Genomic DNA, 6,000 nt, shown 5'->3' on the forward strand with positions numbered 1-6,000 from the left:
TGTATATATGCATGTGTATATATGTGTACATATGCATATATATATACACACACATACATATACACATATACATATATGTATACATATACGTATATTTGTATACATATCTATATCTAGATCCATATATCCATATATATCTATATCTATATATCAACATATATCTATGTATCTATCTATCTATACATCTTTCTATCTATCTATCTATCTATCTATCCATATACAGGGTATTCCTAAACCTGGACACAGGCAAAAATGCATAATTTCAAGAAAGGAAATGAATGAAATTTTCAACAACATTTTATTTCATTTGAATATTAACAGCTAACACCTCCAATATGATTTCCATCATTTGTATTGGAAAGGTTGATGCGATTTACAAGATTCACGTGAACTTGATGCAATAACTCCACATTGCTGTCAATTTTGGCATATTCACTACGCATTCAATCAAGTGTGTTGCATCTGTGATTTTCATTGAGTACACCTTCTCCTTTAGCATACCCCAGAAAAAAGAAGTCAAGGGGGCTAAAGTCTGTTAATATTTCAATTCCATAATATGTTGTTAAAAATTTCATTCATTTTATTTTTTCCTGTGTGTCACAATTTAGGGACACCCTGTATTGTTTGTTTATATGGAGTCTTCCTGAGAAGACTGAGCTTCTTGAGGGCAGGGATTATCTTGTGCCTTCTTTATATTAACAGCACTTAGTAGAGAGACTGACCCATAGTAGGTGATTAATAAATTGTTCTTGACAATAGAAGTTCCTGGAGACATTACAGGTGCATTTGTAACCATGATGGTTCCAGTAGCAGCTTTGGAAGTAGGCTAGTATCTATTATTATTACCAGTTATTAATATTTTAATTATTAATGTACATAAAATTTGATATTGTTAATTTAATGATTGATGCAGATAATATGAATATAGCAATAATTGTTAATATTAACATTTGGCATCAAGTAAAGCCTCTCCCTTAGAGAAAAAGTAAGGCAACTGGAAAGGAAATTCTCATCGATGTTTGATTGCACTGTGCTCAGTAAGGGCAAATTGTAAATTTACTAATTACCATAGTAGCCTTGCAAAGAACTGTGTCCCAACAAGTCTTGAATATTAACTTCCCATGACCTGTGCTAGTCATGATAGTAACAGGACTCTAATGTAATCATTTCATGATTTGTTATTACTTGCTCTCTTTTTTCTGTCCAGGAATGAAGACTATGCTATATATGACTCATGTTTATACACAATTATTTTTTTACTTTCCTCCTTCTGAGGAAATTCCTTAGACTTGAGAACACACAGCTACATGGCACAATGGACAGAGCACTGGACCAAGAGTCAAAAAAAGCTGAGCTTATATAGATCCTAGTCACTTACTAGCTACATGACCTTGGGCAAGTCACTTAACTTCTATCTGCCTCATCTTCTTTTACTGTAAGATAAAGATAATAGTACTTCCCATATTGTTGGGTAGGTAAATATGAGACACTATTGGCCAATCAAATTGTAAGCCTTGAAGAGCTGTATATTTGCTAATTATTAAAGTATTCTTTTACATCATACTCAATTCTATAAATAACAACTTAATTTGGGAAATTGAGGTATGAAAGGTTGAATGACGCACTTGGAAGCCTAATTCCCAAGAAGATGGTTTATCCAAGTTCATTGAATCCAGAACAAACACTGTGACAGGCAAAGCACAATCACTGGTGTGTGTCATCAGTCCTGTGACTTCAGCCAAGTGATGCTCAAGTAGGTACTACATTAGGTAAGCCTTGAAGAGATTCAGGTTACAATGTGAAGTCCCGTATCTGCAGAGTGTGAAATTAAAATTTGTAGCAAAACAGAACTGTAGAACCAAAAGTATAATTACAAATTATTTAATGCTTCCTTTTAATGCACCTCCTTATATTCACACACACACACACAGGTACACACACATGTACACACACACACACACATGTACACACACACACACAGGTACACACACACACACACACACACACACTTTCAAATTGTGTTATAAATGGGTGACTCTAGGAAAGAGTTGATTATTACTGTCAATGAAATGTTTAAATTCCTACTGGTTTCCTTGTCTGACTATATTGCCCATGCAGGCTCTTTGATAAGTATCACTGATGTACAAATCAGTCAATTAAATAGTCCCTGGCAGATTGAGTCTATCTCTGACTTTTCAATGGATTTGTCCCAGGGAGTTGCTTGAGGCCTATAGAGGGAAGATGACTTGGCCAGAGGCACATTTGAATCCATATCATTCTGGTTTCACATCTATCACATAACGCTAGCTTTACACTTTACTAAAAAGTATTTTATATTTATATAAGTTTTCAAGCATCCTCCCTAAGGCCTTTTTTTAGTCATATTTTAGATGCAATATGTATTGGTGGAAGAATTTCTTATACAAGAGCCTTCTTTAACTGGTGAAATCACAGATCTGTTTTTATTTTCATATGTAGACATATATAAATATGCATATGTAAATATTTACACATATTTCATATATAAACTCGAAGTTGTATATGCACACATATAAATATTAATATACCTGCAGAAGTGTGTATACAGAGGGGTGTGTGTGTGCATGCGCATGTGTGTGTGTGTGCGCGCGCGTGCCTGTGTATGTGTATAATGATTTCAAGTTTTACAAAATTCTTTCTTCACAACAACCTTATTGAGCACAATCAGCCCCATTTTACAGATAAGAAACCTAAAACTAGGAGAAAAAAAAGAATTCTTTGTGGTCACTCAGTTAATAAGTGTCAGAACTGAGATTTGAAACTTTTTACACAAAAGTATAGAGAATTTTCCAATATACTGTATTCTCTTCATTCTAGGTTGTCACACTGCTTTCTCCTCCTATCTCTGATGGCCACTTCCACTTTTCAGTCTGTTTTGCTGGTTCTTCATCAATGTAACACATAAAATTAATGAGTGTGATGTAAATGTGTCACTCTGAATGTCTGTCAAATCTCTGATTTGGCCTGCCTTTTCTTTTTGCTGTGTACTTGGGGATTTCAGCAGCTCTCAAGGGTTAAATCATTATCTCTACAGAAAAAAATCCTTGATGTATATATCTAGCCCTAGTTTCTCTGATGAGCTACAGTCACACACCTCTAACTGCCTCTTACAAGTTTCAAAATGGGTGTCCCAACAGGTATTTCAAACTCAACATGTACAAAATAGAACTCATTATCTTTCTGCTCCAAAAGATCCTTCTCCCTTTTGAACTTTCCCATTCTTTTTGAGGGCAAGATAATTTTCTCAGTTACCCATACTCACAACCTTGATGCCATTCAAATATTCTTACTCCTACTCACCCTGTATTTCTAACCCACTGGTAACTTGCCATTCCTACTTTTCCAACATTTCTCTCGTTTTCTCCTTTCTACTCCTACTGCTACAACATTAGTTCTGGCCCTCATCACCTCTTTCCTGGACTACTAGTTGATTTTCTAGCCTAAAATGTCACCCACTTCTTTTTCATATGGTATTTGAAATGTGTAAGAGGCATGCAATTTTCTTCTTTATACAATTCAATTTAAGAAATATTTCATTAAGAAGTCATTATTTTGGTGGTTGGTTTCTTCTATACATTAATGAAGTCATTCAAATTGGGCACTAAGGATAAAGCCTTAAACAGATTTGGTACCAAATAAAAGATTATAATTAACTATGAAGTAATAAATAAGCTATAAATAATTCAAAGCATTTCACTGAATTCACTCACTCACTCGCTCACTCATTCATTCATGAATGCTTGCACTAATTCCATAGGTAAAATCATTATAGAATCACAGAATGTTAGGGTTGAAAGGGGCCTCAGTAGCAAACCACACTGAGATCGAATCTTCACTATAATATAATTGAAGAGCAATCATCATATATGTTGGCCTCTTGAAGGCCTTCAATGAAACACTCAAATAACTGAGAGAACGTTCTTCATTACAACCTTTTCTGATCATGACCACCTTAATCAATAGCTTCTCCTAGATTTTTTTTTCATCTCTTTGAGTACTTTCTGGTTCCGTTTTTCTTCATCCTGCTCTTGTGGGTATGTACACTGAGTGTAGAAGTCCCCACTTATCCTATATCTGTATTTTTAGTTAAAGATACACATCGAAACAGAAACACTCACAATGCCTCACCAGCAGGCCTTGTGACAACATGAAGGGACCACAGGTTTTAGAAGCAAAGGTCCTACATTAAAATTCAAGCTCTGATCCTTGCTACCTATGTTCCCTTAGGAAGTGAAAGACCTGAGGGTAACTCTCTAGTTCTCATGTTCTATCTTTCAAATGAGAGTTTTGGAGTTCACTGGGTCTGGTGGTCTTTAAACAAAGGGTAGGATGTTGTGCAGGTTTGTCCACAGTGGTTGACATATCACCTTTTAGGTACATTTTCATCATTCTTATGATCTTTCTACAAAGGAAGCTAAGTAATAATGTTGAAAATAAACTAACATTTATGTAGCACTTTGAAGTTGAAAAATCCTGACGTATATTATCTAGTTTGGCCTTTCATAACAGTTCTGTGAAGTAGGTACTATTATTTTCCTCATTTTATAAATGGGAAAATTGAAGCTTAGAGAGATAAAGTAACTTACCTAGTGTCACACAATTATTACATATCTAAGATGGGACTTGTACTATTTCCCCCCTTTTTACCGATGAATATACTGAGACTTATACAGATAAAATGACTTCCCTAGGGATGTAAGAATAGCTATTTCCCATACATAAAGCAGGAATTCCATCTCTTTGTCTGTGTGCTTTTGCAAAAGCTGACCTCTTCCACTGCCCCCCTCCCAATATAGAATGTATTTCATTTTTATTTCTACCTCATACAACCCTAGCTAATTTCAAAGCACTCTTCAGGTGCCATATTCTACATCAGACATTTTCAGTGGGTTTGGGGTCCCAAAGCTTTGACCTCATGAAATGTAAGGTGATGCTGCACTATTTGGGCTTCAGTGGGAGCTTTGCTGTTTTGGTGTGTTGAGTTGGAAGTGACTATGAATATAAATGGAAGAAAGAACCTGATGAACTCTCTCTTTCTCTCCATGGTAGCTTTTGAGTGAGGAGGAAGGAGAATCATGAAAGTTTTGTTAAGGAAGCTGAATGTTACCTAGTTTGAACACACATTTTCCTTCTTTTTTGTTGTGTTTATTCTTTCTTCATCCTAGGTCAGTGATATTAGGAAATAGAACAACCTTACGATCTCTGAAGATCCAGTAATGGGAGTTCATAGCAAAGACTTTAGTAGTCACAGAAGCCAAGCCCATAGAGTGAGCATATACCCAAGGAGTAACCTGCCTAACCCATCCCAGTAATTAGTTGACCTGACAGCTGACACTCAATAACCTGACAGCAAAGGAGTGACTTGCCTATCAGCTATGCAATATTCAAAAGTGAACTTGGTGAAAGGCATGCTTTGTAGCTACTATTTAAAATTTGACCCTAGTCTCACCAAGGGCCCAGGTGATAAAGAAAAGAAATGACCCTTTGTTTGAGGGGGGTATATTAGGAAGGCAGAATTTATGATTTCAAAGAGAATCTCATATGTGCCTAAAAGGTCCGGAACCGCAGGATATAAGGAATTCTCTAGGCAGAAGGCAGGGGAACTAAAACATGTATTTACACTCCACAATAACAAGCCCACAAACCAGCACCCCCATTTTGATATTTTCATCAAAAGCTTCCAGGCCCAATAAGTCTGCCTTACAAGGGTAACCAGGAGGCCACAGAGAAGCGAGATGGTATAAGGCAAAATCGTATACATGCTTCCCCTCTACGGTAAGAAGATTACCCACTAGCCTCTAGTCAGCTCTGCTACCGGCAGCTCAGCTTCGGCTGTAGGCGTCTCTGGCTCCAACCGGAAAAGGAAAGGAGGATCTTCAAGCTGTCCTCTCCCCTCTTATAGAGTTTTTGACATCATCAAGCGCCGCCTGAACGACCAGGGCCCATTGGTTCTTGATTTGG

The sequence above is a fragment of the Trichosurus vulpecula genome, chromosome 6 (genome assembly GCF_011100635.1).
Source record: "Trichosurus vulpecula isolate mTriVul1 chromosome 6, mTriVul1.pri, whole genome shotgun sequence".
Lineage (NCBI taxonomy): Eukaryota > Metazoa > Chordata > Mammalia > Diprotodontia > Phalangeridae > Trichosurus > Trichosurus vulpecula.